Consider the following 23,908-nt stretch of genomic DNA (forward strand, 5'->3'; position numbering starts at 1 on the left):
TAAAATAAGACAAATATAATGATATTAATACCAATTAATAGCAATTATATACATCAATTATATTGCTATATATATATATATAATTCAATTATATTGATTTTAAAAGCATTCCATTTTTATAAAACTGTAAATTTTCAACAAGAGAAAGTTAAAGATTACCTTCACTAGCCTATTCTTTGACATTCTCCAAGGTTGCTATTCATTATTTGTCAGGTTAAGTATCTTACTGTCCTCACCCTGAAGGTGACCTTCTGAAGCTATTTATTTCAAGGTGGCTGTTCTAATTATTATAAAGTTTTTATGACATTGCACACACAACTCTTTTCCAATAACTCCTCACTTCAGAGCTGAAGATAAACTATCTAAACCCTAATTGCCATGGGTGACTTGCAAATATTTGAAAAAATATAAATTTGTTTGAAATTTTATCCTGCCTAAATTTTATCCTATCTAATCTATCCCATTATAACAACTTCTATACCAAAACTTCTTTTTCTCTCTTCTCCCACTGCTTCTGTTTGGAAGAAATCCAACTTCACATCTTGTTAAATCATGACTCTCAGAACTGTGTAACACTTCAGCTGAAGTCTAACAACCAGACAGAAGAGCAGAAGTATTAGAATGCTGTGAAAAATAGTTATCATTAAATGATGTTATCATGTCTAATCTACTTCTCTCCTGTCTGTCTCTGTGTTTCTCAAAAAGACAAAATGTGCTGCTTGCCTATGTCTTGACTTCATTCTTCTGTACAAAATACAGAAAAAAATCTAGCTATTAGGCTTAAAAATTTGTTTTGTCAGTTAGATAATCTTGGTGAGCCCTTAAACTGTAGTTGGTATGAACTGTTTTTAATCCATATTATTTCCACTCGCTAAGTGTAAATCTTTTAAACTGTGTTTTACTCAAATTCAGACCTCTGAAAAAAGTTTTATCGACTTGTCATATTTAATATATTAGTTATCCTTTCTGGGTTTGAGTCATCTAACAATTTAAACAATGTCTTTTTAAATTTAATTTTTTTTGAGAGGCGCCTGTATGTCTCAGTCAGTTGAGTGTCCCGCACTTGATTTCTGCTCAGGTCATGATCCCAGGGTCATGGGATCCAGCCCCCTGTCAGGCTCTGTGCTGAGTGTGGAGCCTGCTTAAGATTAGAGGGGAAAGTGGATGATAAGAATTGAGGAGGGCACGTGTTGGGATGAGCACTGGATGTTGTATGGAAACCAGTTTGACAATAAATTTCATATTAAAAAAAAAGATTGTCTCTCTCTCCCTCTGCCCCTCTCCACCTCTCACTCTCTCTTTGTCCCTAAAATAATAAAAACAAACAAATAAAACATTTAAATTTGAGTTTTTGAATAGGGAGGTTAAAGAGAGAGATTCACTAAACTGATCACTCTCTTTCATAGTATTCCCAACGTGTAGAATAGTGACCATGAAATCATATTTATTGAATGATGAATCTTTTGTAAGGAATTTATAGTCAAATTTATACTTTGAATTTTTTTTTTCAACGTGTATTTATTTTTGGGACAGAGAGAGACAGAGCATGAACGGGCGAGGGGCAGAGAGAGAGGGAGACACAGAATCGGAAACAGGCTCCAGGCTCTGAGCCATCAGCCCAGAGCCCCACGCGGGGCTCGAACTCACGGACCGCGAGATCGTGACCTGGCTGAAGTCGGACGCTTAACCGACTGCGCCACCCAGGAGCCCCTCAAATTTATACTTTGACTAATTTATAGTCAAACTCACATTTTTAAATGTCTGAAGTAGAATCTTTTCACTAATTATTTGACGAGAGTGCATTCTAAGTGATTTCTCCCTTCCTCCATCCTCCACCTATTTCTATCCTCCCATTCATTCTTGACATACCAATGTTACTAATCTCAGTTCTGATTAAAATATTTACTGAGAAGCTGCATTTAGCATAGAAGCCTCAGTAGTAAGAGTTTCTAACACACCATGTGTTTTTCTCTCTTACCCATTACCACTCCCTTTATAGCTGGTGACATCTTCTGAACTTTAGGTTTTTAACCATTCTTTTACCGTTGCAACTGAATGCCACCTGCTTAAACCACAGATCCTTTACACAGTTCTCTGGGCTTTCCCTTGATGTCAATGCCAACAACAGCAATAGCAGTGATGGATTACTTGTGTTGGTGGAGCCCCAATAGGACTTCAGGAATGAGAAAAGTTATGGTAACAAACCTTATGCCATATTTTCCACATAGGTCCATATTGCAAGTAGTAAAGTCACAATTGCTTTTTCTTTCTTCTTTCTTTCTTTCTTTCTTTCTTTCTTTCTTTCTTTCTTTCAAGTCAATTTAAACTCAAATCTTATTCATTTCAATTACTGTGTTTATATTTGGTCTCCAGTTTCTTCTAGCTTGTCATAGGTTTGTGCGTCACCTCTTTGTAGTGAGACATACATATGCAAACAACTGTAGCCAAATCTTTGAGACAGTTGTGGAAAAATTAGTTCCTATCTCTTTCTCTTTGATTTTGTTTTCTACTTCTACACTCTTCCCCATTTCCTCCACTTCCTTTCTCTTGTCTACTCCCAGCCCTCTCTCCCCTTTCTCCCACCTCATAGTTCAACATGAAACAAAAATGCTTACTTTTACAATTTTCTCACCAAAATCATGAAAAGTTGATCTACTTCTCCCTTATTTTATTAACTTTTCCTTGAATTATCCTCTATCTCCTGAATTGATCTTGAAAATCAGAACTAAACTCTGAATAGTTTCAAAGGGATGTTATCTGTTTTGTTATCAATTTGAATTTTATTGATTGATTATACCTTTGAATGTTTAGTTTTTGAAATCTTTACTTTCTATGAATTAATAATAGAGAATATTTTTTTCTAAGGGTGTACTTTGTTGTGCCTCAGAAACTTCCCTCAGGTATAATTGTCTTTTAATTATGTCTGCTTCCCAATAATGCCTCACCAAGTTTTCTTTAAATTAAAAAATAAACCACACACATGGTAAACATCATGTACTTACTAGCGTTTTGGTAACTGTGTACTATGCTAGTCTGGGATACAATATCCTTCCAGATACTTGGTGATATTTCTATTTTTGTCATAATTATGTATTAATTATCCCATTTGCTTTAGAGAGTGCTCCCATATGTTTATAACTTGCATATCTTATTTAAATAAGTACCAAATCAGCATACAGGTTTTCATTTACAATATGTTAGGAAAGATTATGAAGACATGTTATATAAATAAGGATGATTGCTAGAGGTAATTCTCATAATCTTAGGGTCCTAAAATTAGTTTAAATTATTTTATTTAATTAAGTAAAATTATTACAATTAACACTTGCCTCGCAATATTCTGGTAGAATAGAACAGTATACTAAGTAAATAGAGAGAATATATAAATTTCCTACTTCAGTTTGACTGGAAAGAAAAACATGGATCGAAAAAGGGTAAATTATGGGGTGCCTGGGTGGCTCAGTGGGTTAAGCATCCGACTTCAGCTCAGGTCATGATCCCCCCCTGCCCTCCCCCGTCTGTGGGTTTGAGCCCCGTGTAGGGTTCTGTGCTGACAGCTGGCAGCCTGAAGCCTGCTTCAGATTCTGTGTCTCCCTCTCTGTGCTCCTCCCCTGCTTGCACTCTGTGTCTCTCTCTCAAAAATAAGTGAACATTAAAAAAAGTTTTTATTTAAATTTTTTTTCAGATTAATATTTTATTTAATTTTTTTAAATATGAAATTTATTGTCAAATTGGTTTCTATACAAGAAAAAGGGTAAATTGTTAAGTATGGTACCATGTTGAGTCATATTTCACTGAAATCACTTAATCACAATCCATTATAACTACGTTTTTAGTAATTTAGTCATTTCTGGTATTTGCTGGTTTATCATTTCCTTATTTTGATGGTCCTCATTATTTAAAAATTAAATTACAGGTATAAAGATCACCTTAATATTTTTGTATTATTAGTAATTTTACTTCAGAAATTGTGTCAAATTGCCTCAAATTTCCAGAGTTGGCTGTAAACCAATTGGAAGAACAGAATGGGAAAAAATAAAGATAGTAAAAGTCTTTAGTTAAAATTCAACTTCTTAATTTGTTGAGATCTGACAACCATATATCAAAGTGCAATTCAGTAATTTTAAATGTGATGATACCATATTTCATGAATATAAAATTTCAGTCAGATGCCTTTCCCCCAAACTCAATCACTACTATTCCTTCTAAGTGTTGGATGTGTATATGTGTGTCCATTTTTATTCATTGACAAATTAATAAAACATGTTGCATATTTTCACTTTGGTTTTTGTACTTAACATATTTGTTCACGACTTAGTAGATAGTTGTGTGACTTAGTAGATAGTTGTGTTCATAGTCATCCAGATTAATTATTTTTGTATTATAATGTGATTTCCTTAACTATGTCTCTATTGACATTTTTTACTGAATTTATTAACAATTAATTACTTACATCTTTGTGAACTATAATTCTATTGTCACAATTTTGTAAATATTAGATAAGGTAATTTCCTAACAGTAAAATTTCTAAGACACATATTATAATGTCACTTCACATTTTATTTATTTATTTATTTATTTAATTTTTTAACGTTTATTTATTTTTGAGACAGAGAGAGACAGAGCATGAACGGGGGAGGGTCAGTGAGAGGGAGACACAGAATCTGAAACAGGCTCCAGGATCTGAGCTGTCAGCACAGAGCCCGACGCAGGGCTCGAACTCACAGATCGCAAGATCATGACCTGAGCCGAAGTTGGCCGCTTAACCGACTGAGCCACCCAGGCGCCCCTGTCACTTCACATTTTAATTTTCAGTGCTGGACACTTTGAAATACTATTTTTTTTTTTTTTTTTTTTTTTTTTTGTAGAGAGAGAGAGCATGAGCAAACAGGAGAGGTGCAGAGGGAGAGGGAGAGAGAGAATCTTAAGCAGGTTCCACACCCAGGGCCTGACAAGGGGCTCATGGGATCATGACTTGAGCTGAAATCAAGAGTCCATTGCTCAAACAACTGAGCCACCCATCAGCCCAGAGCCTACTTGGTATTCTCTCTCCTTCTCTCCCTGTTCCTTCCACTCTCCTTTCCTCCCTCCCTCCCTCACTCTCTCTTCCAAAATAAATAAAACTAAAAAAATAAATAAATCAGAGAGTACCATAATCGCACCCTTGGATTTAATTTGCTAGAATGTTTCACAGACTTTAGGAAACCCATTTCCTCACTAGATTACTGATTTATTACTCAGGATATAAAACAATAGCAGATGAAGAGATACATAGGGCAAGATCCCAAATAGGAGCTTCTATCTTTATGAAGTTGAGGACCCAGCATGTGACACATGAAAGTATTCTGGATCCCCAATCTGGGAGCTCCACAGATCCTCTCCTTTTGAGTTTTCTGGAAGCTTTATTAGGTCAGCATAATTTATTAACTCATTGGACTTTGGTGATTCAATCTCTAGCCCTTCCTCTCTCCTAAGAAAGTAGGGACTGAAAGTCCCAATTCTGTATTTATGGTTGGTTCCCCTGGCAACCAGCCTCCAACCTTAGGTATTTTTAAAAAGTCACTTCTATTAATATGAACCCATTTCTGGTGGGAAGGGACTTGTTAGGAACAAGACACACATTTCACCTTTATGGTTCTAAAATGTTTTCAGGATTTGAAGAAAAGAAACCAAACATTATGACAAAATATGCCCCCATTGCTTTTATCATTCAGGAAATTCAATGAGTTTTGTAAATTATGGACCAGGAACTGTGGATGAAGACCAAATATATAAGAAATATATTTTGGTCATCTGGATGATTAAATATATATGTTTCTTATAAGTTGCAATATTACATCTTGCTTCCTGTATTTTTTATATAACAGTTTTTAATTTGATGTAGAAGAATATTAGAGATATCTTTATGGTTTCTTCCATTAGTCCCCTGCTTAGCATGTAGTTTGTTTGTTTGTTTGTTTGTTTCAGTTATGAAAGGATCCTCTGACTTCTTTTTTTCTGACTTACATTTTTAAAATATTTTCCCAGTTATAAATATAGCTAGCTATTAAGGGAAGTAGAGACTATAACTTATAAGCTGGGACAGATTGTCCAATACTGATTAGATTCAGGCAATATTCTTACAAAGAGATTTGAGTGGGAGGGGTGATAATATGTTAGTTGTCCTTATTACATAGGCTCAAAAGGATGATCAAATTCCCTGTTTATACTTGTACCATCCACTAAAATTCAATATTAGACCCATAAGCTTTTGTGCATTAATTATATTAAGAATTCTAAAGCCCCACTTTTCTTTTTTACCATCCTCTGAACTTCTGTTTAAGTGTACACATTGGATTTTGTCATTAAACCATTACATCTCTAGAAAATACCAAAAAGGTATTTCCAAATAAAAAAAAAAATCTATCTTAATGCATTGCTTAAAATGCCTGATTGGGAAACTTTTAAGAAAATAGAAGCCTACATTCCATTATTTTAAAGATGCCTTCCATTTGTTAAAAGATAAACTGAGGCATATTAAAAATTTAAGTGTTTATTGGGGCAAAAATCAATTTAAATTGGGCAGTATCCAATCTAGCAGATAAAGAGGAGTTTTAAGGAGTTTTCTGTAAAAGAAAGACTATTACGGGCCAAAGGCAGAGGAAACAAGGGAGTTGTACTGGCAAAAAGGCAGATTGGTTATTACAAGATAATTTTTCCTTTGCAAACTGAAGGAGCTTATCAGACAGATTATCTACTGGCGCTAATCAGGTGATTTCTGATTGACTGGTTTAAGATTTTATTTTTGGGAGCCAAAACTATAATTAAGTCTTAGTTTGGAGACTCCAGTTTTGGCCAGCTGACTTTCTTTTAACAATTATGAATCACAGAACGTTAAAAGGCAAATAAGCAACAATAACAACAAAAAGCTATTTAACAAAACGTTTCAAAATACCTTTTTTTTAAAGTTTTATTTATTTTGTGAGAGAGAGCAAATAGGGGAGAGGCAGAGAGAAGGAGAGAGAGAGAGAATTCCAAGCAGGCTCCGCAGTGTCAGCATGAAGTCCGATGTGGGGCTTGAACTCATGAACTGTGAGATCATGAACTGATCTGAAACCAAGAGTTGGATGATTAACTGACTGAGCCACCCAGGCACCCCCCAAAATAATCTTAAATACCTTTTTCTTATTTAGGCTCTATGAAGAAGATCTGTATCAGACACTGCACTGCAAACACGACTATCATAATTATTTAAAAACCCCTTCATTATCCACACTTTATAATACAATGCCCTTCAATAGATTATGGATCTTTAAGTCATCCTTTTTTTGACTTTTTTCAAAGTTATACAACAACAGATATTTTGGCTTAACAGAAGCTCCACCATTTCTACCACTTTTGCCTATTTTGGGGGTCCTTTATGATTTAGCATTTCTTTTCTCATGTTCTAAAAGAGAGCTCTAGAGAGCTCCTTTTTTCAAGATTACTATTTTATTACTTATTTTTATCCATGCATTTCCTATTATTTTTTATTTTTTTAAAAACATTTTTACATTTATTTATTTTTTGAGAGACATAGAGAGACAGAGCACAAGCTGGGGAGGGGTAGAGAGAGGAGACATCGAATCAAAGCAGGCTTCAGGCTCTGAGCTGTCAGCACAGAGCCCGATGCAGGGCTCGAACTCACAAACTGTGAGATCACGACCTGAACCGAAGTTGGATGCTTAACCGACTGAGTCACCCAGGCGCCCCAATTATTTTTTAAATTAATGAAATTGATGTAGCTTAACAGTCATTGGAATCTACCTACTTCATCTTTAATATATTCATGATTCTTATATTTCTTGAGCATATCCAAACTTACTTGATTAACACTTTCTTCAACATATATCATACCCCCCTTTTTTTATCACATTCTTCAGAACTTTGAAGATGTTCAATCCTTTTGTAGTATCAATTAGTGATCAATGACGTCTTGTAGTGATTGAGATAATCAATCCACAGTGCCTGTGATTCTCTCCCTCTCTGTCTCTCTTAAATATGCTCAACTAAACAGTAAAGCTTGCCAGAACCAACAAGACTTTTATAATTTTCTTGTATATTTCAACCAAAGAAGCAATCATGTGCACAATTATGTAGATATGCATGGTTGAGCTTCTGGCTTTTACGAATTCGCTTCTGTAGATATATTTATTGCTTCCAGCTCTTTTTCCCAAGGATGGGTTGCTAAAAACCCTTTAGATTCTCCTACTTTATTTGCAGAAGATATTATGGATTAATAATGTGGGGATTACAGTAAAAATAAAAGCCAACTTAAAAAAAACAAGCATAAGCTCCATTCCTACCAGAACTCTACTGCAATGCAATCTATATTCTTCCCTTTCAGCTCAGAAGCAACTTCACATTGCTGCTGGCATCACCATGTAGATTCATGTGCGGGTTTCTAAAGCCAAAATTAAATTTGAGATAACTTTGAAAGGAATTTCATTGAATATTTAAATATCAAGAGTTAAACTGTAAAGGATACCTGTGTTTCTGACACGCACATGAACCTCTCAATCTTACAATAGAGCTAAATTAAATCTTTGTTTCTCGCTTATGCATTATTTGTTCTAGTCTCTTCCCATGAATGACTATTCTGCACATGTTGCATTTCCATTCCCCGCCTTCATATTAATCATTTATTCTTTTACTTTATTCATTTCTAATTAATTCTAGGATAGATTTCCTGCAGGAGTAATGGTATTGACTAGATTTAATGCATTATTGATTTTTCTTTTTACAAATTTAATTTGCATATTTAATTTTATGTCTTTGTTGGTAAATTAGTTTTTGTTGCTAATTTCTTCCATTTCCTTGTTACCTTAATTTTCTGTCTTATTACCTCACTTTTAGTGTATTTTTCTATATATTTAAGAGAACTTATAATAGAAATTTCCTAGATTTAGTTCCAAATTTAAATGACCATATTTATATTTCCACTCCCATGTTCCATGTACCTTTGAATGCACATTTTGAAAAAAATAACAGCATTTGAAATTATTAGTTATTCTACTCCATTGTAAACTGTCTTTTATGGGCTTTGTGCTGACTGCAAATTTTCTACCTTTTCCTAACAATCAAAACCAGCCAAGGAAAAATACATCAATGAGTCAATTTGATTCCTTAAGATTTAAAAGCGATAACGGGGCTCCTGGGTGGCTCAGTCAGGTAAGCATCCAACTTCGGCTTAGGTCATGATCTCATGGTCAAGATCTTGCAGTCCTTGGGTTCGAGCCCTGCATCAAGCTCTGTGCTGACAGCTCAGAGCTTGGAGCCTGCTTCAGATTCTGTGTCTCTTGCTCTCTCTGTCCCTTCCCTGCTCACACTCTGTCTCTCTCTCTCTCAAAAATAAACATTAAAAAAATTAAAAGCTATAGGTATCATCTCTCTTATTCTTCAGTCAAGTAGTATAAACCTTAGCACACATCCATAGGCTACTCTTTTAAATTTTATGTTGGATATTGTGAAGATAATTAAATTCTTATCATATTAATTTGATTTTTAAAGATTTAAACATTTTCAAATTTTAGATTTATCAGAAAAAGATGTAGTGCACATTAATATATTTTAATAATTTTATTAGATTTGTCACAAATGTGCTTTGTGCTGTTTTACATATTTCCTTTAATCCTTATAAAAATTAAAGGAAGTAGATCAAATATCTGTATATATAGCTAAAGTTTACAAGTGAGGAAATTGAGGCTTAGGTAAGTGAACTAAGGTCGAACATCTAATATTTAGCAAACTGTGATGGGAAAATCCAGCTCAACATTTTCCATGTATATGGTGCTATTTGGGGAAACATGAATAAAGAAATAGTTTCTTTTTACCCTAACTTTGAATAGTAATTTACTTCTACTTTTGACATCATTTCACATTTTTCACTTTACGTTATTCTCAGCCGTATATGTACTTTATGCATTAGGGAGAGGATTTTTTTTTGTTTATGTGTTTGTTGTTGTTGTTGATTACAAACTGTTTTAGACAACACTGTAATATACCTGCATGTCCTTGTTACTCATACTTCTTTCTAAATTTGGAAATTGCTCCATTTGGGCATAGGTGCAGAAGCAGTGCTTATTTTGGTTAACAGAAAATAAACTGTTAAATTACAGGCCTTTAAAATTTAAAGCCATCACTGTTTGCATGAAAATAAGCAATCTGAAAGAATCAGGATGAAGATGCTTTGAATTGCACGACAAATGCAATTATTAGTTTTTGCTTTGTAACAAGTCACTCCAAATATGCTAGTTGAAAACCACAAACCTTTTTTAGTTCTATGTTTTTCTAGGATGATAGGGACTTATTCTGGTCTCTAAAGTCTCGAGTGGCACTGCATGGTATAGGATTCCTTTCATGTTTAGTGGTTGCATGGCTGGTTAGCCTTGGGGATCTTATTCGCAAGATGGCCAATTTGCCAATTTGCAATGTTAGGGCTATGGTCATGTGTCTTTCTTAAGCAGGCTTTCTTAAGCTGTACTAGTTCACATGGTATGTCTGGAGCTTTCCAAAGAAAAACAAAAAAGACAAGTTCTCATGTGAATATATTTCTCAAGCATCAGCCTGGACCACATTTATAAATGCCCCATTGGCAAAAGCAAGTATCATGTCCAAGAAGATATTGAAGGGATGGAAAAATTAATAAATGCATGCATCAGTGTCATTTATTCATGAATGCATTCATTAGTTTTGCTACCTAGAGAGAAGTGTCAGCATGTCTGAGAGTCAGATGATCATATATCCTAGGGATTTAGATATGAAGGGTACAGTATGCATGGATCAAAGAACAGAGAACATCGAGTATCCAGACACCTCAGCAGGTGCCACCTGGAGGCATATCTATCTTTGGCAGAACAATGCACAGATAAGTCAATGTCAGCATATCCTGGTGCCAATAACAAAATGTGAGCATACAGTCTTCCCGGGAACTTAGATGCTGCCCTGCAGAAATGACTTTTTATTTTGATAATGAGTTCTGGCTAAATTTGTGCAAAACATTACAGTTAATTCACACCAGGTACATTTGCATATATACATACACACACATGTGTACACACACAAAACAACTACTCTTGACTATAGTTGTTAACAAAAAACTGTTAAGTAAATGTGTGATTCGTTCTCATAGGAGATGTTCTTGCTCTTCTTCCCAGTTTTTTTTTTTTTTTCAGATCAGAAGTGGATATGACCAACTCCTCTTATATACAACTCAGGTTTGCATGAAAGCCTCCAAGTGCCTGAGATACACGTTTATACTCCTGTTTCTAAAGAGATAGAATGCCATGTAAATAAGATTGACACAACTCAGTGCACATTTATTTAAGAGAAATTCACCTACTAAAGTGTCTTCTATATCAGGAATATAAACAATAGCCAGAATTAGCACTGTAATTTATTTTATCTTCTGTCTTAAAAAAAAATTGGGAGGGTGGGGCACCTGGGTGACTCAGTCAGTTAAGCGTCTAACTTCGGCTGAGGTCATGAACTCACAGTTCGTGAGTTTGAGCCCCGTGTTGGGCTCTGTGCTGACAACTCAGAGCCTGGAGCCTGCTGCAGATCCTGTTTCCCTCTGTGTCTCTGCCCCTCCCCCACTCATAGTCTGTCTGTCTCTCTTTCAAAAAATAAATAAACATTAAAAAATTTTAAAAAATTAGACGCATAGTCTCTAAAAATGATTATCGAGTGTTTCATTTTTGTGCACCTAGAAACTATACTATTAACAGTACTTTAAAAGACTCATCTACCGCTTTATTATTCTAATTTCAAATAAAATAAAAATTAGGGACTGTTTTACCAATACATAAATCATTAAAATAGTGCGTTTCTTTGTCCTTAATTACTGGCAAAGCTTTTATTCAAAAATATGCTATTAATTTAATACTTTTGTAGTGTCTATACAGCTGAAAATATACACAATCTCATAAATATGTTCATGCATTGATGTAGCATCTTGATTTATGGAATAATGCAACGGCATTATTCAATTTTTTGTGATGTTTCTTTTTTACTTTTCAAAATGTTTATTTTTGAGAGAAAGAGAGTGCAAGTAGGGGAGGGGCAGAGAGAGACAGAGGCACAGAATCCCAAGCAGGCTCCAGGCTCTAACTTTCAGCACAGAGTCCCATGTGGGGCTCCACCTCACAGGGCCTGAGATCATGACCTGAGCCAGACATTCCAGTGCCCCTAACATTTCTTTATTCAATTGTACTATTACAGAAAGCTCTTTAATGCAACTTCGTGTGTGTGTGTGTGTGTGTGTATACAAAAATATATATATTCTGAAAAGTATATGTATGTGTTAAGATATATGTAAAACCATTTATGAGTCTTTAATCTGCAATCTACTTCTAAAGTAATATTGTTTTTTTCCTGTTTTTCAAAATAATGCATGTCCCGATAGTGGCCTCCACCCCAGATTTTTTTCGACTATACAGTATGGTAGATTATCCATCTTCGAGAGAAACTTTGGGATGCCACAAATGTATCTAGGGTCTATGAAGGCTGGGAGAATCTCACTTGGATTAGAAGTTATCAGATAGCACCCATTAATGTGCTCTTCATATTTGACGTTTATTTAAGTCAAGCTTGAATGTCACATATAATATATGGATATTCTGACGGATAAATTTGACACTTCAATTCTATTTTAGTTTAGTGTTATAAATGCTATTAAAAAATAATTCCTCCAATTTCATCCAGATTATGGGCAAATTTCTTTGCCATTGTGGGACTGAAGGCACCATTTTCCTACTTACTGTGTGCTGAGATCACACTCAACTTCTAAAGGGCATCCCTCTCAATGGGCAGTTCACAGCAAGGATGTTTGCTTTCTTCCAGGCCAGCTGGAGTTTGTCTATCTGATGTCCATTTTTTCCTTTAACCAGAGAAAACACTCTGCTTTTAAAGGACTTCTGTGATTTGATGAGGCCCGCATGGATAATCTTCCTATCTTCAGACCAACTGTGCCCTATAACATAACCTAATCATGGAGTGAAATTCATCATCTTCACAGCTCTGAGGAACAGGCAGGACATAGACACCAGGAGAAGGGGAATCTTCAGGGACGTCTCAGTCTGCTACCAAGTGTTAATGACGGAATGTCAATGTAGGTATGAGACGTGTGCTTGTAAAAGTTTTATCTCTAAAATTTGCAACATTTTTGAAGAAGTTCGAAAGGACGTGGCTAACTGTACAACTGAAAATTGAAAATGTGAGTGCTAATAGGAATATGAAATGTGAGGATCTTAATACCTGCCCTCAGTGTTTGACTCAGTGGTGGCTTTGAAATACCTTAGTCAATGTCAGATATTTTATCAAAGCATTGATGATACCTATTTTTAATAAATCGTTTTCATTTGTGATGTAAACTGTTACTGTATTACACAGGCCTTTCAGATTAAATCAATATTTGTTTCTTAAAGGCTTTCTCAATTTTGTCTTTTGCTAAATGCAATTAGCATTTGTAACTCTACAAGGCACACACTCTCGAATATATTTCATGTCTTCTTACAGACTAGTCAGTTCTTTCATGACCCCTTTGCTGTCCTGTAACATCTTGCCAAATATATCCGACAACAACCCCAACAAACTATTAACCTTACTTTTTAGCCACAGTCTTCCCCTATAGTTAAAAGTTCATTGGGATTTTGATTAGCATGTCAAGGTAATTAGCAGCAAGGTGACCAAATATTTTCTACCCAACCTCTTATATCAGTTTCTCACCATCCACAAGCCAATTACTAAGTCACTACCACACATATCAGATTTTTGCTTTTGTCACAACCACTACATGAAGTGACTTCCATATGCACTCTACAGGCTCATTGTGGGTGGTGTCCTCTTCCCTACACAGGGCCTCAGGCTTCTGGAGGTCCAGAACATGTGTTCGTCAAGGACATTATAGAAGAAAGAGCAAGCAGTGAGGTACAGTGCCATAGTAAGGCCCTAATCTGATTAAAACTATCTAGAACAAGAAATAAACCTCACATGGCCATTAAATGTCTCTGCCACAGCCCTCCACTAAAGAAATTGCAAAAGGAACTAAACTGATGAAAGCAGAAGAAAAAAATCATAATCAGAGATGAGCCTTTGGGGTGTTTGTTCTTTGATTTAGCCAATGACACACACCAAGTTGCAGGGTTATTTGTTTTTGTTGTTGTTGTTTGTTTGTTTTAGAGTTATTTACTTTGAGAGGGGGGCAGAGAGCGAGAGAGAGGGAGAGAGAGAATCCCAAGCAGTCTCTGCGTTGTCAGCATAGAGCCCGATGCAGGGCTCAACTCACAAACCATAAAATCATGACCTGAGTCGAAATCCAGAGTCAGCCACTTAACCAACTGAGCCACCCAAGCACCCCAGTGTCATTTCTGAAAGAATAACAGTGAGGTTCTAGATTCCTATATTTCTGGGTGAATCCATAAATTTATTTTTTTCCATTGTACAATCTCTTCTTGACCAAAGAGACTCACTAAATTATGAAAATAGCTCCATAGTAATAACCTAAATTTTATAGTGTTGGGAAAAATTGAGAGATTACACCTATATTAAAATATCTATATTTCATATTCTAGCCTTCTGATTTAGGACACTGATGTCAAAACTTTTTAGTTCAGTGTTTTTGCACATGTGTTCCTCAAATCATCTTCATCACAATCTGATGAATTTTGTATTAAAAGTCCAGATTATTTGATACTTCTTGAAAAAATCGAATTGAATTTGTTGGTAGATTCCTGGGACACAGAATTTTAAAAGTATTGATTAATTACACACATGAATTAATTCACACACGTACTTTATTTTTTATTTACTTTTTTAACATTTATTCATTTTTGAGAGGCAGAGAGAGACAGAGCATGAGCAGGGAAGCAGCAGAAAGAGAGAGAGAGGGAGGGAGACACAGAATCAGAAGCAGGCTCCAGGCTCTGAGCTGTCAGCACAGAGCCCGATGCAGGGCTCCAACTCATGGACTGTGAGATCATGACCTGAGCTGAAGTTAGATATTCAACCAACTGAGCCACCCAGGCACCCCTCACACGCACACTTTAGAACAACTGTTCTGATTTACTGCATCAAGTGTACGTAAACTATGACTAGGGGTAGTGAGAGTGTACATTTTTAGAAGCACTTTGTAAATTGGTTCAGAATTCTTTATTAAAACGTCATATACATAAAGTTATGACATGGGTATTCCTCTCCTAGGCATATTCTCAACAGAAATATATACATGTATTTAATGAAAGGAAAGCACAACATTTTCTTTTATTTATAGTTGTGTAGGTTTAAATAACATAATTTTCAATCAGCAGAAGATGAATAAATTAATTGTATTATATTCTGTAATTGAATACTCTGCAGGAGCGAAAATTAATAAAGTATAGGTATAAGCAACAGCAGGGCTACATTTTACATTTTATTTATTTTTGAGAGAGAGAGAGAGACAGAGACAGAGACAGAGCACAAGTGGGGAAGGGGCAGAGAGAGAGGGAGACACAGAATCTGAAGCAGGCTCCAGGCTCTGAGCTGTCAGCATAGAGCCCAGAACCGGGCTCGAACTCACAAACCATGATATCATGACCTGGGCCAAAGTCAGACGCCCAACTGACTGAGACACCCAGGCACCCCTACATTTTAGAATTATAACCTGAGAGGGGTGCCTGGGTGGTTCAATTGGTTTAAGAGTCCGACTTCGGCTCAGGTCATGATCTCACTGCTCATGGGTTCAGTCCCTGCGTCAGGCTCTGTGCTGATAGTTCAGAGCCTGAAGCCTGCTTCGGATTCTGTATCTGCCTCTCTCTCTCCCTCTGCCCCTCCCCTCTTGCACTCTGTCTCTCAAACATAAATAAATGGTAAAAATTTTTAAATTATAACAGGAGAAAAAGTGCTCATAAATGAATCAAGATTGTATCTTTCTCACTTATATAATGTTCAAGAAAAAGTGATCTGACCTATGGCTCTATAAATCCAGATAGTGGTTACCTCTAGGGAGAGGTGTTTGGTTGATAAAAGAAGACACCAGGATGGCTGAGTCTAAGTAGTTCTACATTTTTTTTAACATTTATTTATTTTTGAGAGGGGGGGATGGGCAGAGAGGGAGACAGAATCCAAAGCAGGATACAGGCTGAGCTGTCAGCACAGAGCCTGACTCGGAGCTCAAACGCGTGGAACAAACTGTGAGATCATGACCAGAGCTGAAGTCAGATGCTTGACCGACTGAGCCACCCAGGAGCCCCTAAATGGTTCCACTTAATATTGCTGTGGTTCATGTCCTGAAAGATCATTGAGCTTTTATGCTTTTATTTATGCAACACTTTTTCAGTATGCATTTTGTATTTCAATATAATTGTAATGAAAGAATATATAACAAAGTGAAGACTTGAAACTAGAAAATTTTCATAAAATTATTGATTTTCCCAGTCTGAGATTAAAACTTATTCTAAATCCACTTTTATTATGAAATTTAAGCAAGCTGTTTAGGTACCATGCCTCAGTCTCTCACCTTTAAAATATGATTTATAATCCTTACCTTGCAGATATAGTAAAATAAAAATTAAATCACATAATCTATGAGGCAGTGTTTTGCATATTCATTATCTGCTTTTAGAGGATTCCACAAATTTTCACTGTCCTAGCCTCACCCCAATGTCACTCCCAACACAAAGAAGTACTACTACAGTAGATAACATTCAAGGCATTAATTGGATCAATATGAATTGGGGTTTGAACTTTAGGTGTGACATTTTAGGAGTCCTTATTGAAGTGTTAGTCCATTTTACTTGTTCCCAAATGGATACACTATTAAAAAGGATCATGACTAGTACTTCTTGGAAGCGATATTTACTTCAGAGATGCTTACCATGGAGAGATTAGGTCAACCATGAGTTGAAAGTGAAATTCCAATTCTTCTTTTGATTTCCTTAAGAGATGTCATCGGGCACATGTGCGTTTGTAACTAATGTGCAGTTAGTGTCACGTTGATCTGGTGCCACTAGCAAAGGGAGAGTAAACTGCTAATATTGGCCTTGATCCTAAGCAAAAGAAACCTTGCACTCAGCCCAGTCTCACATACCAGGGATAAAAGATATTGCTCCCATGTTCGCAGTCTGTGAATGTGTATGTTTTTTGGAGAACTGTACTCACAGGATAACTTTGGTAGGACAAAATTTTGGGTTATTATCATAACCCTGGTCAAATAAAAGGACTTAAGATACTATACTGTTACCTATTTTTTGATAGGCATACATTTTTATGCATTTTATAATACAATAAAACAGAGAATCATAACACATATTTACAACTTTATTTAATTATATTTTAAAGTATTAGTTTTCAAATTGTTCTCAAATCCTAAATTACTAAACAATACCCTCCAAATGAGTATACGAAAAAATGAGAATACAAAAAAAAAAATTTAAAGTATTCTTTTAAAATAACAAATTTCTAAATAGCACTTTGATATAATTTAATATATTTTTGGTGCATTTTGAGTACAGCCAGGAAATGATTGCAACATATGTAATTCCAAATAGAGGTTTCTTGATTGATATTTTATGTAAGTAACATACCAGATACTTTTAATCTAATACTCTACATAATGATTCATTAGAGTGTTCTTCATAATTTAACAAGAAGAAAAAAATGCTGGGGTTGAAGTTATGTTTAGAGAGGGCAATGTCTCATTAAGCTGAAGTAGAAGACTCTAGGCTTGTTTATTGTAAAAAAGATTATAATTACCATTTAAAATTTTATGAAGACATTCAAGTCAAGAAAAAAAAGGCAATCTTTGATCTACTAGATTACTATTTCTGTCACTAAAAACAAAATTTATTGACTCCCTGTCCTTGATGATAGTGTTCCTTTCCCTAGAATGCTATCGTTCTTCCCATGTTCATACCTTAGGCAGCAAGTCCTTCCTTAAAATCCACTACTTTCTTTCTTTGTTTTTTTAATATTTTTAATGGTTATTTATTTTTGAGAAAGAGAAAGAGAGAGTATAAGGGAGGTGGGAGGTGCAGAGACAGAAAAGGGAGACACATAATCCAAGGCAGGCGCCAGGCTCTGAGCTGTCAGCACAGAGTCCAATGTGGGGTGCGAACTCATGGACCACCAGAACATGACTGAGCCAAAGCCGGACACTTAACCAACTGAGCCACCCAGGCGCCCCCAAATCTTCCACTTCCTAAGCATCATATTTAAACAGGGTCCATTTCGTATGTACCATTAAATCGGATGCCTATCTCTTACAATGATTTTGTCAGTCCTGTATAATAATAATGGTTTTCTGTCACTTTTCCATGCTAGAAGATGAGCTTTTCCAGGAGAGGACCTTATATTTTATTATAAAACATCCAAAATGAAGTAGATCGTTATTTTAAGTGTCAGTATAACTAAGCAACAGAAAATACCTGCCACTTTAATAAATCAGGGAAGATCCTGGGAAGATGGTGGCATAGGAGGACTCTGGGCTCACCGCATCCTGCTGATCACTTAGATTCCACCTACACCTGCCTAAATAACGCAGAAAACCGCCAGAAGACTAGCAGAACAGAGTCTCCAGAGCCAAGCGCAGACGAGAGGCCCACAGAAGAGGGTAGAAAGGGCAGCGAGGCAGTGCGCGCTCCACGGACTGGCGGGAGGGAGCGGGGGCAGAGGGGTGGCTCGCCGGCCAAGCAGAGCCCCTGAGTCTGGCTTGCAAAAGCGAAGGGGCTGGACTGAGTGTATTCGACAGCAAGCGGGACTTGACAACTGGAAGGTTAAAAGCTAACAGCTCTGCTCGGAGAACGTAAGGGTTGGAGGACAATGGGAGGGAGAGTTGTTGAGCCCTGGATGACAGAGCTCAGCTTGGCGGGGAAGAAAGGCGCTCCCCAGCGCCATCTCCCTCACCCATCCCCCAGCCAAAATCCCAAAGGGAACCGGTTCCTGCCAGGGAACTTGCTTGCACCGCGCAAACACCCAATGCTGTGCTTCTGCGGATCCATCCCTCAAGCGGCGGGTCTGACACCCTCCCAGTGCCACAAGGCCCCTAAGGAAGCAGATCCTGAAGGTAAAGCGAGCTGAGCTTGCCCCTCCCGACCCCATGCACCTTGCTGATCCACCCCAGCTAATACGCCAGATCCCCAGCACCACAAGCCTGGCAGCGTACAAGTAGCCCAGGTGGGCCACGCCACCCCACAGTGAATCCCGCCTCTAGGAGAGGGCAAGAGAAGGCACACACCAGTCTGACTGTGGCCCCAGCAGTGGGCTGGGGGCAGACATCAGGTCTGACTGCGCCCCGCCCACCGACACAAGTTACTCCAGACAGCACAAAGGAAGAGCCCTGCAGTTCCGTGCCACTCCAGGGACTATCAGAATGACGAAATGGAAGAACTCTCCTCAAAAGAAACTCCAGGAAGTAGCAACAGCTAACGAACTGATCAAAAACGATTTAAGCAATGTAACAGAAAATTAATTTAAAATAATAGTCATAAAATTAATCACTGGGCTTGAAAAAAGTATAGAGGACAGGAGAGAATCTATTACTACAGAGATCAAGGGACTAAGAAACAGTCAGGAGGAGCTAAAAGAATGCTGTAAATGAGCTGCAAAATAAAATAGAGGCGACCATAGCTCGGATTGAAGAGACAAAGGAGAGAATAGGTAAATTGGAAGATAAAATTATGGAAAAAGAGGAAGCTGAGAAAAAGAGAGATTAAAAAATCCAGGAGTATGAGGGGAGAATTAGAGAAATAAGTGACACAATTAAACGTAATGACATATACATAATTGGGATTCCAGAGGAGGAAGAGAGAGGGAAAGGTACTGAAGGTGTACTTGAAGAAATCATGGATGAGAACTTCCCTGATCTGAGGAAGGAAAAGGCATTGAAATCCAAGAGGCACAGAGAACTCCCTTCAGACGTAACTTGAATCCACCTTCTGCATGACATATCATAGTCAAACTGGCAAAATACAAGGATAAAGAGAAAATTCTGAAAGCAGCTAGGGATAAACATGCTCTAACATATAAAGACTAGTGATGGATTTATCTACTGAAACTTGGCAGGCCAGAAAGGAATGGCAGGAAATCTTCAATGTGATGAACAGAAAAAATATGCCACCAAGAATCCTTTATCCAGCAAGTCTGTCATTTAGAAAAGAAGGAGAGATAAAGGTCTTCCAAAACAAACAAAAACTGAAGGAATTCGTCACCAGTAAACCAGCCTTACAAGAGATCCTAAGGGGATCCTGTGAGACAAGGTACTGGAGACATCACTTTAAGCATGAAAACTACAGACATCACAATGACTCTAAACCCATATCTTTCTATAATAACACTCAATGTAAATGGACTAAATGCTCCAACCAAAAGACATAGGGTATCAGAATGGATAAAAAACAAGACCCATCTATTTTCTGTCTACAAGAGACTCATTTTAGACATGAGGACACCTTCAGATTGAAAGTGAGGGGATGGAGAACTATCTATCATGCTACTGGAAGTCAAAAGAAAGCTGGAGTAGCCATACTTAGACAAACTAGACTTTAAATTACAGGCTGTAAAAAGAGATGAAGAAGGGCATTATACAATAAGTACAGGGTCTATCCATCAGGAAGAACTAACAGTTATAAATGTCTATGTGCCAAATACAGGAGCCCCCAAATATATAAAACAACTAAGCACAAACATAAGCAACCTTATTGATAAGAATGTGGTAATTGCAGGGGACTTTAATACTCCACTTACATTAATGGATAGATCATTTAGACACAGGATCAATTAAGAAACAAGGGCCCTGAATGATACATTGGATCAGATGGACTTGACAGATATATTTAGAACTCTGCATCCCAAAGCAACAGAATATACTTTCTTCTCGAGTGCACATGGAACATTCTCCAAGATAGATCACATACTGGGTCACAAAACAGCCCTTCATATGTACAAAAGTACTGAGATCATACCATGCACACTTTCAGACCACAATGCTATGAAGCTTGAAATCAACCACAGGAAAAACTCTGGAAAACGTCCAAAAGCATGGAGGTTAAAGAATACCCTACTAAAGAATGAATGGGTCAACCAGGCAATTAGAGAAGAAATTAAGAAATATATGGAAGCAAATGAACATGAGAATACAACAATCCAAATGCTTTGGGATGCAGTGAAGGCAGTCATGAGAGGAAAATACATTGCAATCCAGGCCTATCTCAAGAAACAAGAAAAATCCCAAATACAAAATCTAACAGCTCACCTAAAGGAAATAGAAGCAGAACAGCAAAGACACCCAAACCCAGAAGAAGAAGAGAAATAATAAAGATCAGAGGAGAAATAAACAATATAGAATCTAAAAAAAACTGTAGAGCAGATCAATGAAACCAAGAAGTGTTTTTTTAAGAAAATAAACAAAATTGAGAAGCCAGGCTTCTCAAAAAGAAAAGGGAGATGACCCAAATAGATAAAATCATGAATGAAAATGGAATTATTGCAACCAATCCCTCAGAAATACAAGCAATTATCAGGGAATACTATGAAAAATTACATGCCAACAAACTGGACAACCTGAAGAAATAGACAAATTCCTAAACACCCACACACTCCAAAAACTCAAACAGGAAGAAATAGAAAGCTTGAACAGACCCATAACCAGCAAAGAAATTGAATCAGTTATCAAAAATCTCCCAACAAATAAGTGTCCAGGATCAGACGGCTTCCCAGGGGAGTTCTACCAGACACTTAAAACAGAAATAATACCTATCCTTCTCAAGCTATTCCAAAAAATAGAAAGGGAAGGAAAATGTACAGACTTATTCTATAAAGCCAGCATTACTTTGATTCCTAAACCAGACAGAGACCCAGCAAAAAAAAAAAAGAGAACTACAGGCCAATATCCCTGATGAATATGGATGCAAAAATGCTCAATAAGATACTAGCAAATCTAATTCAGCAGCATATAAAAAGAATTATCCACCATGATCAAGTGGAATTCATTCCTGGGCTGCAGGGCTGGTTCAATATTCACAAATCAATCAATCTGTTACATCACATTAATAAAAGAAAAGATAAGAACCATATGATCCTGTCAAAAGCATTTGACAAAATTGACCACACTTTCTTAATAAAAACCCTCAAGAAAGTCAGGATAGAAGGAACATACTTAAACATCATAAAAGCCATTTATGAAAAGCCCACAGCTAACATCATCCTCAATGGGGAAAAACTGAGAGCTTTCCCCCTGAGATCAGGAAAACGACAGTGATGTCCACTCTCACCTCTCTTGTTTAACATAGTGTTGGAAGTTCTAGCATCAGCAATCAGACAACAAAAGGAAACCAAAGGCATCAAAATTGGCAAAGATGAAGTCAAGCTTTCACTGTTTGTAGATGACATGATACTATACATGGAAAACCCAATGGACTCCACCAAAAGTCTGCTAGAATTGATAAATGAATTCAGCAAAGTTGCAGGATACAAAATCAATGTACAGAAATCAGTTGCATTCTTATACACTAATAATGAAGCAACAGAAAGACAAATAAAGAAACTGATCCCATTCACAATTGCAAAAGAAGCATAAAATAGCTAGGAATAAACCTAACCAAAGATGTGAAAGATCTGTATGCTGAAAACTATAGAAAGCTTATGAAGGAAATTGAAGAAGATATAAAGAAATGGAAAAACATTCCGTGCTCATGGGTTGGAAGAATAAATATTGTCAAAATGTCAATACTACCCAAAGCTATCTACACATTCAATGCAATCCCAATCAAAATTGCACCAGCATTCTTCTCGAAGCTAGAACACCTAATTCTAAAATTTGTATGGAACCACAAAAGACCCCGAATAGCCAAAGTAATTTTGAAGAAGACCAAAGCAGGAGCCATCACAATCCCAGACTTTAGCCTCTACTACAAAGCTGTCATCATCAAGACAGCATGGTATTGGCACAAAAACAGACACATAGACCAATGGAATAGAATAGAAACCCCAGAACTAGACCCACAAAAGTATGGCCAACTAATCTTTGACAAAGCAGGAAAGAATATCCAATGAAAAAAAGACAGTCTCTTTAACAAATGGTGCTGGGAGAACTGGACAGCAACATGCAGAAGGAAAAAGCTAGACTACTTTCTCACACCATTCACAAAAATAAATTCAAAATGGATAAAGGACCTGAATGTGAGACAGGAAACCATCCAAACCCTAGAGGAGAAAGTAGGAAAAGACCTCTCTGACCTCAGCTGCAGCAATTTCTTACTTGATACATCCCTAAGGGCAAGGGAATTAAAAGCAAAAATGAATTATTGGGACCTCATGAAGATAAAAAGCTTCTGCACTGCAAAGGAAACAATCAACAAAACTAAAAGGCAACCAACGGAATGGGAAAAGATATTTGTAAATGACGTATCAGAAAAAAGGCTAGTATCCAAAATCTATAGAGCTCACCAAACTCTACACCTGCAAAACAAATAATCCAGTGAAGAAATTGGCAGAAAACATGAATAGACACTTCTCTAAAGAAGACATCCGGATGGCCAACAGGCACATGAAAAGATGCTCAACATTGCTCCTCATCAGGGAAATAGAAATCAAAACCACACTCAGATATCACCTCACGCCAGTCAGAGTGGCTAAAAGGAACAAATCAGGAGACTATAGATGTTGGAGAGCATGTGGAGAAACGGGAACCCTCTTGCACTGTTGGTGGGAATGCAAACTGGTGCAGCCACTCTGGAAAAGAGTGTGGAGGTTCCTCAAAAAATTAAAAATAGACCTACCCTATGACCCAGCAGTAGCACTGCTAGGAATTTACCCAAGGGATACAGGAGTGCTGATTCATAGGGGCACTTGTACCCCAATGTTTATAGCAGCACTTTCAAGCTTAGCCAAATTATGGAAAGAGCCTAAATGTCCATCA

Source organism: Herpailurus yagouaroundi, unplaced genomic scaffold (assembly GCF_014898765.1).
Source record: "Herpailurus yagouaroundi ecotype Mexico unplaced genomic scaffold, PumYag 164, whole genome shotgun sequence".
NCBI classification, from domain to species: Eukaryota; Metazoa; Chordata; class Mammalia; order Carnivora; family Felidae; genus Herpailurus; species Herpailurus yagouaroundi.